Source organism: Balaenoptera physalus (genome assembly GCF_965194825.1).
Source record: "Balaenoptera physalus genome assembly, chromosome: 3".
Taxonomy (NCBI): domain Eukaryota; kingdom Metazoa; phylum Chordata; class Mammalia; order Artiodactyla; family Balaenopteridae; genus Balaenoptera; species Balaenoptera physalus.
In genome coordinates this window covers 145,272,181-145,285,267 of record NC_138890.1, presented here as the reverse complement: position 1 = coordinate 145,285,267, position 13,087 = coordinate 145,272,181, and the positions used below count along the sequence as shown (strand labels likewise).

Here is a 13,087-nt window from a genome sequence, read left to right as displayed (position 1 = left end):
TTTTGCTATTACAAACAATATTTTTCCTACCATCTCCCCATTTCCCCCACAATGTTTTTCTAATGAGAGTCTGTATGTGTGTGTGTGTGTGTTATAATTTTGCAACTGTGAATGTTTGTAAACCTAAATTTCCAGGTAAGTGAATATTCTTTTTTATTATTTTTTCTTTCTAAAAAGAAGGGGAATTTTCAAAAGAAATTGTCTATTGTCATTCTTTTCCAAAACATTTATACCTTCATCTTTAGGCATCATTTTCCAATAATTTCTAGGAAAACAAGTTTTTATGATTATTTTTGCTACAGAATCTATTAACATTAATTTAATAACATTTCTCTCCTTCTTGAGTTTTTCATCTTATTTTAGTTTAGCTCGATTATTTTGTGTTGAATTTGAATGACCATTTCTCCCTCGCCTGTTTCCCACAAAATGCCCTTGGAATGTGGAAATTACCTGAGCATTATTCCCCAGGGATAAGGCTAAGCATCATCTGATAATATTTGATAATGGACAAAATAGTTGCTGTTGTGTTAGAATTAAATGAAAGAGGCTACATTTAATAAGCTGACAAGATCGAATATAGAAGTGTATAGAAGTGAGTGCCTTTAGGAAGTTTTCATTTCAGTCTAGGTAAAATTAATTTAAACACAAATGGAATCACTAGATAAAGATATAGCTTACCGTAACTCCCGCAAATAAATTTCGTTTTTGGCATTTGAACAAAGTTCACAGGAAATTCAAGGACAAGTTTGACCCATCCTTTTTTTATTCCTAAAATTCTTTCCTTAGTAGTATAATGTTATTAATACTCATAAATTTTTATCCTAAAGTGATGTTTAAGATAATAGATTAACCTTACATGATTCCAGTAGGCTTTCATCAATTTCCAGATTGAAGTCTAAGGCAAATATATTTCAATCTTTTGAAAAGACTGGATTGTTTCAGAAGAATATTTTATTGGAGAGGAAACTAACCTAGCAAACGGGGAAAAAAAAAAAAGAGTTCCTACCATTTTCTCCCAATAACCTCATCACTTAGCATTTCAAAATGTAACCGTGGGGAGTGCCCTTCCAGTCAGAGCTGAGTGGCTCCTATTAAACTGCCCCTCCTACATATGACAATATAAAACACTAGGAAAAAAATAAGAAGCACTTAAAAGCAGTGGAGAATTGACAAAAACAGAAAGATTCTGGAAGGGAGTTAACACTTTGAAGCAGGGAAAGAGTAGGGAGGGAGTTTCCCACATTTTATGGCCCTTAGCCTGAGACCACACACGTCTGTGCAGCATGGGGGTAACCAAAGCTCTGTTAGAAACTCTACAACATTTCTGGCTTGAAGAACCAGAGGTCAGAGCTTGAGGCAACCGCATCCTTTGGAAAATGAGGTGGGAAATGGCAGAAAAGAGATAGCTAGAGAGGAAGAAGCTTATATTCTGTGTTTAAACTTACATCACGGATAATCTCTGAATCATGATTGTGCAAGGCCGACTCAAAGGAGCCCAGCTAAAGCCAAAAAAACAACTGAACTCGGATTTGAGCTTCTACTATTGTGATCAATATCATGTTTGGAGTTTGAGTCTCACCACATTTACTGCCCATTTAAAAAGAAAATCAATACCTTGGAGGAATGTAACAGAATCCAGTTTTCATAACATAATATTTACAACATCTAGGTTGTAGTCCAAAATTACTTGACAATCCAAAAATGAATAAATAAACAAACCAGGAAAATGTGATCCATTCTCATAAGAGAAACAATCAATAAAGACTGGCTCTAAGGTGTCTACATGTTGGAATGAACAAGCAATGCTCTAAAAGCAGCAATTAGAACTATGCTCAGTGAGGTAAAGGAAAATATGCCCATCATGATCTAAAGGATAGTAAATATCAGTAAAGAAATAGAAAATATATATAGAAAAGAAAAATTTAAGAACTGAAATTTACACTATCTATCTATTTAGAAGATGAATTTGATAGCAAAATTAAGATGATAGGATAGGAGTCAGTAAGCTTAAATACAGTTTGATAGAAGTTATCCAGTCTGAAAAAAACAAAGAAAAAATTGAAAACAATTAATAAAATCATGTGGGTATTTGGGACTATATGAAGGGGACTAACATATGAGTAATTGGATTCTCAGGGAGAGATGAAAAAGATAATGGAGCAGAAAAAAAAAATTTGAAGAAATACTACCTGAAAATTTCTCAAATTTGTTAAAAAACATAAATTTGCAAATTCAAGAAGCTCAACAAATGTCAAACCTGATGAATAATGATAATAATAATTTTTAAATCTCTAGGCACATCATTGTCAAATTATTGACAACCAAAGAGAAAGAAAAATTTTGACAGCAACCAGAGAAAAATGACATATTATATATACAGGGAAACAATGATTTGAATAATTGATCATTTCTCATCAGACACAATGGAGGCCAGAAAACCACGGAACAACATTTTAAAAGTGTTGAAAGGAAAAAGCTGTCAACTGAGAATTCTATACCCAACAAAAATATCCCTCAAGGATGAAATGAAGTAAAGACATTAAAAAACAAAACAAGACGAAAACAAACAAAAATAAACAACTAAGAGAACGTATCTCCAGTATACCTGCACTAAAAAAATGCTAAAGGAAGTTCTTCAGGCTTAGGGAAATGAGATAAGATGAAAACTTAGATCTCTGGGAGGACTGAAGAACACTGGGGTAAAGGTAAATATGTGGGTAAATATAAAAGACTATTTTTCCTCTTAATTTCTTTAAAATACATATCACATGCCAGTTTTATCTTGTCATAAATGCAATACATTTTACTACTGTAATGTAAAGGACAGGAGGTGTGGTTAAATGGTAGGTGAAATGGTACAATATTATCTCAACCAAACAGTAAAAATTAAGGATGTATATTGTAATCCATTAGGCCACACACCAAAAAAATCCTGTCAAGAGGAATAACAAAAACCCAAAAGGTAAATTTAAAATAAAATTCTTTTAAAAGTCATTTAATGTAAAAGAAGGCAGAAAAGGAGAAACAGAAGAACAAAAAGCAGAGGGAACAAAACAGAAAACATATGGTAAAGTGGTAGGTTAAACCCAACCATACCAATAATTACCTTAAATGTAAGTGTGCTAAACACTCCCTATCAAATTAAAATGCAGAGAATGTACTTTTTTAAAAAGTCCCAACTACATGCTATCTATAAGAGATGCTGTTTAAACATAAACACGACTATAGACTTATTTTAGGTCAAGCTTAGCAAATCGTTTTCAAAAGTTCTCAAAGTTCCCACCTAACTCTCCCCCAAAGTACTTCCTTCCTAACTGGATTAATGTTCTATCCTGTAGCATTAATTACTGCACTCATTTTTATTAATCCCCATAACCATAGGTCAAGAGAATAAAAGCAGCTATCCAAGCAAACACATATGCAACATTATCCCTAAAGCCCATGGAGCAAAAAAAGATAAAGCTCCAAAAAAGTTCTCCCCACTGCCTGGTTTCTGATGATTCTGGAATAAGGTGTGAACATAATTGCAATATCCAGGAGAGGGTGGAATATGTAGAATCAATCAATTCATCACCCAATCTTCCAATAATATTTAGTTCAAGCAAGAAACTCCTTTAGAACTATTAAGGATGATGTTATCCCTCACTTAAATTCACTTAACAGATATTGAAGGAAGGCAATTCATACTCAAGTACTTATAGGGAATCCTCTGAAATTATAAAATATGAAAGCTCCATGTGGCCCCCTAACACTCAACATCTTGCTTTGTCATTGCCGGCTCCCTTTTTTTATTTGCTTTTGGGTTTTTATATATATATATATTTGGAAATAATAGCTGTCTCTTAACTAACCAAGCTTTATGATATACTTTAGATTAGAAACTTTTCAAAAGGCCTGTTTAGTTTTTCACAATACAAGAATACATTTACAAAATAACATTTTAATTTCCATTAAGTTTTCTTAGAAATAATGCCAGTATCACCAATACAATCATAACCACAGCAGCATGCTTTAAGACCTAAAAGTGAATCTTTACTATGTCAAATGTGATAACATGCCCCCCAAAACAGAGAATTCTTATCCATGAGGGTAATTGTAAATCATCATCTAGTACTTACTTGATGAAAACACTTTCTTCAGAAAACTCCCAATTCCCTCAAATTCTATCAGTTTGGTTACCAAATACTGCCAAACATGTAATTACAGATATTTGTAGCAGTTGAACAAATAGAATAATAATTATATTTCACAATTTACATAGCTGATTTTATATACCTATATCTATATCCATAGCCATATCTAACATTTATAGAACTATATTTCCCCTGAGAAATTGGATAGGGTAGGGCTACATTCCATTCATGCCTCTCCTGTCATAGTTACATATATGAGACTTTCTGGTGGAAGATGGCAGATGACGGAGGATGGATGAAGGGTCATTCCCAGGTCTTTTGACTTGGTACCTGAATTAAAGTTTTGGCCATTCACTTAATACAAGAGAATCAAAGGGGGAAACATGAAGCGTTTGAACCCGGACATATTGATTTTGATGTACAAATAAGTTGGTCTAGAGTTCACATGAAATAATTGCAATGGAGAGGAAGATTCAAGGGTCATCAGAGCACAAGTGATCATGGAAATCAGGACCATGGACGTGATCATTCGGGAGACTGTGTGGATTCAGAGGAGAGTGCGGTGGATGGAGCCCTGGGACACGCCAACATCTAGGGGACACATGGAGAACAAGAAGGGGACAGGGAAATGATAAAGGAAATTTTCACATATTGAGGCATGAGGAAGTCACTCTGGCTTATGCATGAGTTAACTTGAATTTTATGCTAACTAAAACAGCCTGTTTGTGGCGTATCAAACATACATTGTACGTCCGCTTTAATTATGAAAGAAAAGGGGGCACTGACCAGAAGTAAAGAATGTCCATGTTAAAAATAAAGATTGAATGCCTTCCTTCCTGGGATGCCAATGTTGGTACTCCTTCAATGACAAGACTCCCTCCCCAGATGTCAAGGCCATACTAACTCCCTGTGTACGTGTTGATCTGGGCTTTTTGAAACCTTGAAGGAATGTAACCCTGACTTGTTTAATGTTCTTTGTTATGACAACATATGAAACTGTGTTTAAAACCATGCTTCTCTGTACCTTTCTTCTGGCCTCTGCTGGTGGCCAGCAATCCTTCGCATTCCTTGGCTTGATGCAGAATAACTCCAATCTCTGCCTCAGTAGTCACATGGCGTTCCTCCTGGGTATCTGTGTCCAAATTTCCCTCTTCCTATAAGGATAGCAGTCACTGGATTAATCCATTCTGACCTCATCTTAACTTGATTAAATCTGCAAAAACAGTATTTCCAAATAGGGTCATATTCTGAAGTTCTGGGTGGACATGAATTTTTAGAGGACACTATTCAACCTAGTACACCATCCTAAGGGTATGATCACAGATTTACAAGTGCTATAGTAATTAGTCTCTAGAAAGAGGAATATACTCAAGAAATTAGAATGGTGCACAAAATAAATGAATTTTACATGGGCACCTGTTTGAGGATGTCATTGAGAGGACGTGACCTCCGGTTGACCCTCCAACCCCAGGCAATTAGAGCCTCTTTTTCCCCTCCCCTGCCCTTGGAATGTATGTTCTGCCCACTGTTCCTGTACCAGGAGCCATTTTCAAGGATGTAGCCTTGAGAGAGCAATGTGTTGTTGAAATCATGTGGTCTGTACACTGCACTGAACCCCATTAAGGCTTCTATGTAAACTTTTAAGATTCTGGCAGGCAGGAGAGGAGATGTATTTATCTTGCTGCTGCCTGAGACAAGCCTCCTATGTAAATTCCCTGCCTATTAACACTGCCACCTACCAATCTGCATGGGTCTACCTCTCCTTGACCTTTGTGTAAGGGGGCAAGTTTAGAATTTCACTAGGGGAATTCCCTGAGGTCATGAACCAACAGCACCGATTTTTTTGTAACTCAGTTTCTTTCAATTGTTATAGGAGCCCAAAGTAAGTGAAGACTCACTTTGCAGAAATTCATCACACTCAATATTTTTTATTTGGCATCTCATCTGCTCTAAGAAACACCCCTCTGAACTGTTTCTGTAAAGAAGGAAATTAACATTTTTTTTCACTCAGTGAAACAGAGAATCAGAAAGCCTTCCTAACCCTTTGGGACCTGGTCTGACAGAGCTTCCGTAGCCACGCAGATGGCTAAACTAATGGACTCTTTAAAAAAACTCTTGGACTCCATTAGTTTAGCCATCTGTGTGGCTACAGAACCTCCGTCAGACCAGGTCCCAAAATGTAAAATAGATAGCTAGTGGGAAGCAGCCACATAGCACAGGGAGATCAGCTCCGTGCTTTGTGACCACCTAGAGGGGTGGGATAGGGAGGGTGGGAGGGAGACATAAGAGGGAGGAGATATGGGGATATATGTATATGTATAGCTGATTCACTTTGTTATAAAGCAGAAACTAACACACCACTGTAAAGCAATTACACTCCAATAAAGATGTTTTAAAAAAAAAAATCTTGGAGTAATGAGAGGTGTGGCAAAGGACCATTCATTTATTTAGACAAAAGTACCTTTAACTTCATTATCATCAAACATTTACTACAGGGAGCATAGTAATGGTGTCTTCGTGGCACCATTAGATATTATGTGTATTTAGGCCTAAAAAGAATTCTTTCCCTGGAATGGCATTCGGAGAGCAAAAAATGACATAAAGGAGCAAAAAGGACAAACATAAAAGTAACATTTGGGCTGATTCTGACATTATTTTGAGCCATCCAGTCAATTCAATAAGTGATTCTAAGATATGATTCATGGGCGACCCTTCTTGATTACTCTTGGTTCCCCCAGTCCCTGCCATCTGTGGTACTTTGCAGTACCTGAATCCCACCAGGCTTAGCTGACCAGAACTAGGCCCCATGGACAAGCCTCCGGAGCTGCGGTACATCCCTGCCCGACACCTGAGCCCCCCACTCTCCTCTCTGGGTCCAAGGCTACCACCATAGCAACCGTATTTAGCTGGTTCCCATACCAGCTCCAAAGTCGATAAGCCTTTACAGAGTCCATCATATAACTACGAGGAGAGGGCAAATATGCATGTCAAAGGCCCTGTATTTGAAATATGTATTTCAAAGTCTGGATGGCATTATTAAGAGGAAAAGTAAGCCACGCTGCAGCACACACAGCTCTTTGTGAAACTAAGGTTTCAGGACAGCTGCTGCAGGCGAGACTGTGATAGGGCATTTCTAGAGAGGAACGCGAAGCAGGATCCTAGAACTCTACTTTTTATTTGTATTGCTCTGAACGCCAAACGGAAACACAGTAAGAAGTTTGCCTGGGGCGCTTGTCTTTTACCCAAAGACTTTCTGCCCCGGAGCCCAGGGGTTCTGCCTCTAGGTTGGGATAACAAGTGGCCCCGCGGGATCCCACCGGCTTCGCTCCGCGCTTGCTGGGTGGCCGGCCGGCGGGGTCCGCAGCGCGGCACGGGGGCGTGATGCCCGGCTCGCCGAGTTTTCGGTTTCCACTTTTCCTTTCCAGGCCTCTCCCACTTCCTTTCCCCCCGGCCGCCGCGTCCGGGGGCCCGCACCTCTGCAGGGTCCCGTCCGCTCCCCCCGGGGACCCAAAGGAGGCGAATTCCTGTGGGTCCCAGGAGTGCCAAGAGTGCGCAGCGAGACGGGAAATTGCAAAAGTCCTCGGCCCTCTGCCCTCCCCCGCGGCTTTCCCGTAACTCCCGCCCCTGGGCGCGCGCCCCGCAGCTGATTCATAGCCCGGGCGCGGGGACGGCCCTGCACGTCCACACCCGCGCTCGCCCCCGCCTCGCACCGGGGCGGCAGCCACGCCGACGACTCAGCCCGGCTCGCGGAGCCTTCCGCCCGCGGGGTGAGTACCCACCCGACCGCCCGTCCCGCTCCCCTCCGCGCGCCCCGCCTCCCTCCGTGGCTCTTCCGACGGACGGACGCGGGTGGCGTCGGGAAGAATCCGACCCCTTTGCCGGCCCTACCCGGCTGGACGCGGCCCGGAGCTCAGCCGTCTTCTCCCCTGCTCGGCGCCGCCGAGGCCCCGCGTTTGCTTTGGTTCGGGCTTCGCTCTGCTCCGAGACGGTGCTTTGAGGCGTCCTCACCCGTGGCGCGCCGGCCTGGTGCGCAACACTGGAATACTAATTCTTCCCAGAGCGCACGCTGCTGGGGACACCACGACGGTTCCTACCCTGCTTTTACGTTCGCCATCCCACCGCCTCTTTCGCAGGTAGTTGGTAGTTAAAATTCCCATTTGACCCACGTTTGCCTCTCTTCCAGCACTCCAGAGTGAACTGCCGTCTCCAGCCTCCCCTCACGCTCCCTACACTCCCACCTGACAGTCATTCCTCTCGCAGTCCGCGATCTCCCTCCACCCGGTCTCTATTTACACCTGGAAGCGGGAGGCGCTCACGCGCAGGTGGAGCGGGAAATCCCGGGGAGGTGTCTGCGGTAGACGCCAAGCGAATGGAAGGAGCGCCGAGGTGTCTGGCTGGGCGGTGGGAGCCTTGCATTTGTAACTAACCCACCCCTCACCCTTTTATAGACAAACTTTTCCTAGGCAAAAAGCACGGAGGGGTTCAATAACTTGTCCAAGACCGTAGAGCTGGCCGCGGTGGCACTGACGTCGCGAAGCGCGGGGCTTTGCCTCTGACACCGAGAGCCCTTTCTTGACAGTGCTTGGCCCGCTCACGCATCCATCCGTCCTGCCTGCCTGTCCTGTGGTGGGAAGCACAGTGCGCCGAGCCACGGAGCAGGGACGCCTGATAACTGACAAGCCTGAAGACTGAACAAGCTTATTCTCCAACTCAAGAGGGGTCGATGTAGGCAGAGGATAGGACAGAACTGAATGTAGTGTATTTCATTTGAGCTAGAAGGAAAGAAGCTCTGGGTCTTATTCTCAAGTCTAGACTGACTTTGGGACTTGGGTCAGGTTAACTTTATGGCCTCAGCCTCTGTCTCCTCCTCTGCAAAATGATAATAGTTCACACTTGCTATGGGACCAGGCACTATTCTAAGTACTGTACATATGCTAGACGATTTAAGCTTCACCAGTGAGGTAGGTAGCAGTTTTCTCATTCTGATTTTATCAGTGAGAAAACCGAGACCCAGAGAAGTTAAGTAACTTGTCTGTGGTCACACAGCTAGCAGGTGACAGAGTCACGATTTGGCTTTGGAATCTGCTTATGACCACTGTGTTGTGCCTCAAACTCTAGGACCCTTGCTGGAGTGTCTCCCACCTCACCCGACTCGTGGTGCTTCATCATTGTCCTGCTTTGTCTCTCTCCTGGGCTGCTTTAAAATGCACTCAGAGACCCTTGAAGCTGAAGGGCCCCAGAGGGTCATAGTGGCCAGGGGTTCCCAAACTTAGCTGTGTCTTAGAATCATTCTTGAAGCTTTTCAAAGCGCTGGACTCCAGCTTCATCTGCCTACTCAGAATCTTCAGGGCATGCTAAGTTTGGCATCTCCCCGAGAGCGTTCAGTATTGTTAGAATGCCTCCAGTGGCAGGGAGCTCACCAGCTAACGTGATTGTTGGGCAGAGCTAATTCTCAGCTGTAACTTGCCTCCTTGTGGTACCTGTTCTGCCTCCTCTTGTCTCAGCACATGTGTCTAAAGCTTCTGTATCAAAGGCCACCTTGAGAGGAAAGGGCTGGTCTTAGGTGTCCAACGGGGACTGGAGCCACACGGGGGAGAACGCTTACACACTGGGTCTTTTCCTTCTACCCCTTTCTTTAACCTGAAAGAGCAGGAACATCTACAGGGTTGCACAGAGGTGTTCCAGAGTCTCTGTTGTTTCTTGTAACCCTTTTGTCCTGAAAAAGGAACCAAATCAGGAAAACTATCAGGGTGTTGAAAGAGGAATCGGTGGTACTGTGATTTGACAGGAGGAAGGCGTGTGTTTTCCTTCTGGGAGGATTTTTGGCTTGGGTGGAAGGAAAACTGAGTGAGTGTCATCTTGCTCACTTACAGGAACAGTGAGCCCTGGCTCTCTTTTCCCTGGTGGAGGAAGTCCTCCTTGATTGAAAAAACTATATGAAAGGCAGAAATATAAGACAAATAAGATTTTGTGAGAAATACGCCTCCCTCCAAGCAACCTTCCTTGCTCTGTAAAGCACAAGTTTCTTCTCCAGCAGCTGTGTCCTTGCTTTTACAAGGTTGTCTATTTTACTTTTGTGTTTTAAAAATAATGCAAATAATAAGTGAATATATATACGAACTATATGAAATGAAATGCAGAACCTTGGTCACTTCTACTCCCACTCAGAAGAGGGTAAGTTCAGGTTGGTACCCACTATTCCAAGTTTTTTCTTTTCTGTACAATTGCATAATATGTATATATACACTATGTTTTTTTAAGATATTTTTCTTTTTTTAAAATTGTACAATTATCTATTTATTTATTTATTTATTTATTTATTTATTTATTTATTTTTGGCTTTGTTGGGTCTTCGTTTCTGCACACGGGCTTTCTCTAGTTGTGGTGAGTGGGAGCTACTCTTTGTTGTGGTGCGTGGGCTTCTCATTGCGGTCGCTTCTCTTGTTGCAGAGCACAGGCTCTAGGCGCGCGGGCTTCAGTAGTTGTGGTGGGTGGGCTCAGTAGTTGTGGCTCCCGGGCTCTAGAGCTCAGGCTCAGTAGTTGTGGTGCACAGGCTTAGCTAGTCCGTGGCATGTGGGATCTTCCTGGACCAGGGCTCGAACCCGTGTCCCCTGCATTGGCAGGCAGATTCTCAACCACTGTGCCACCAGGGAAGCCCTACACTATGTTTTAATATATGTAAATGAGATCTTACTATCATTGTGCAGCTTACTTTTTCACCCCCAAGTCTTAGAGATTTAACATCTCTGTATGTACCTCTTTTGCTAATGGCTACATGTTATTCTAAAGTAATAATGCTTATTCTTATTTCTTGTTATTTTAATTAGAGACATTTATTCATCCTTTCCCTTATTGATGGACATTTGAGTTGTTTAAAATTATTCAGCATTAGCAACAGTGCTTCAGGGAAGATTGGGCATTCATCTTTGTGCTTAAGCTTGAGTATAATATCCTAGGAGAGAGATTTGTGGGTGAAAGGGTTTATCCATTTTTCAACTTGATAGATATAACCCTTCAAATTGCACCACTGACCCACCCCAGGTACTGATTTAAACTCAGCCCATGAGAATCTATTTCCCTCATCCTTCCTAAAACCAGGTGTTATCTCTTTTTGTTTAATTTAAATTTTCAAATCTGGTAAATGAGTGAAACCCAGTAAGGCATTTTAATTGCATTTTGCTGATTATTGCTGTAATTTAATATTTCTAAACACAGTATTTATGGATCGTGTGTCTCCTGTCAATTACCTGTGCATATCCTTCGCTCACTTTTCTACTGAGTTGCTTTCTCTTATTTCTGTTTACTGCAGAAGCTCTACAGGTACTCAGTTTCTTAATCTTTTGTCTGTTGTAGATGATGCAAATATTTCTTCTAGTGTAATGCTCATTTTCCAAATTTTTTTTATTATGGTAAAATACATAATATAAAATTTACCATTTTAATCATTTTAAGTATACAGGTCTGTGTCGTTAAGTACATTCGTACTGTTGTGCAACCATCACCACCATTCATCTCCAGAACTCTTCATCTTGCAAAACTGAAACTCTGTACCCATTAGACAATAATTCCCCATTCCCCCTCTCCCCAACCACTGACAACCATCATTCTACTTTCTGTCTCTATGCATTCAAATACTCCAGGTACCTCATATAAATGGAGGAATCATATAGTCTTTGCCTTTTTGTAACTGGCTTATTTCATTTAGCAAAATGTCCTCAAGGCTCATCCATGCTGTAGCATGTATCAGAATTTCCTTCCTTTTCAAGGCTGAATAATATTCCATTGTTTATGTATACCACATTCTGCTTATCCATTCATAATGCTTTTATTTATTTTATTTTTTTAATAAATTTATTTATTTATTTGTTATTTTTGGCTGCGTTGGGTCTTCGTTGCGGTGTGCGGATTTCTCACTGCAGTGACTTCTCTTGTTGCGGAGCACGGGCTCTAGGCGTGCAGGCTTCAGTAGTTGTGGCGCATGGGCTCAGTAGTTGTGGCACGTTGGCTCAGTAGTTGTGGCTCACGGGCTGTAGAGTGCAGACTCAGTAGTTGTGGCACATGGGCTTAGTTGCTTCGCGGCATGTGGGATCCTCCCAGACCAGTGATCGAACCCGTGTCCCCTGCGTTGGCAGGTGGATTCTCAACCACTGTGCCACCAGGGAAGCCCAATGCTTTTATTTTTAACTATCTTTTGCTGCACAGAAGTTTTAAATGTTTGTGTAATCAACTCTGCAATCTTATGCTTTCTGTGCTTTGTCTAGCTTAGAAAGGTCTTTTTCACCTAAAAATTATTTTTAAGTTTTTTTTTCTAATACTTTTATTATTTTGGTTTTACATTTAGCTCTTCAAAATATCAGATTTTTGTATAAGGTGAAAGGTAAAATGTAACTTAACTTTTTTCTTAAGTTTTAAGCAGTTGATCCAATACCGTTTATTTAATCATACAACTTTTTTCTAACTCATTTGAAATTCTGTTTTTACAGTAAAATAAATTCCTATTTATATAAGGCCCTGTTTCAGGATTCTACCCTATTTCACTGATCTATTTTTGCCTCTTCTTCTGCCAGTATCACCTGTGTTAAATGCTACAGCTTGATGGTATATTTTTATATCTAGGAGTATATATTTGTAGTTTTTTCCCTCAGGACGTTTTTTGAAAGTGATTCTCATACATTTTCATTTTGTATAAACTTTACAGATAACTTGTCAAGTTTAATAAAATCCTATTGGAATTTTTCTTAAGATTTTCTTGGCCTTCTAATTATCAGTAATTTTTTTATGCCTTAATGTCGATTGTCGTATGCCCTTCACACATGCAGGAAGCAGTGTGATGTGACTAGGGAGTGACTCACATGGCTCAAGCTCTGAATTGACTGTGTCAACCTGGACAGGTTACTTTTAGCCTTTCTTAGCCTTAATTTCCCTATCTTTGTATGAGGATAATAATTGAATCT

At 41.2% G+C, this 13,087-nt stretch overlaps 1 protein-coding gene and 1 long non-coding RNA gene across 9 annotated transcripts in view; one reads left to right on the top strand and one right to left on the bottom strand.

The window, feature by feature from the left end:
• Window positions 1-8,109, bottom strand: part of LOC309656887 — a 268,342-nt gene extending 260,233 nt beyond the window's left edge. Inside the window, exons 1-2 of one of the 2 annotated variants that reach the window (XR_014261574.1) lie at window positions 8,022-8,109; window positions 5,158-5,287 (exon numbers count right to left, since the gene is read on the bottom strand). This is a non-coding gene — a long non-coding RNA (uncharacterized lncRNA). Of the gene's footprint in view, window positions 1-5,157; window positions 6,329-8,021 lie in introns of those variants that run through there. The other variant, XR_014261575.1, reaches the window with a different exon arrangement.
• Window positions 7,795-13,087, top strand: part of OSMR (oncostatin M receptor) — a 53,158-nt gene continuing 47,865 nt past the window's right edge. For 6 of the 7 annotated variants that reach the window (XR_014261511.1, XM_082453714.1, XM_082453712.1 and 3 more), the window contains exon 1: window positions 7,795-7,900. The gene's annotated coding sequence lies outside the window, so the exon portion shown is untranslated. Of the gene's footprint in view, window positions 7,901-8,084; window positions 8,267-13,087 lie in introns of those variants that run through there. The other variant, XM_082453716.1, reaches the window with a different exon arrangement.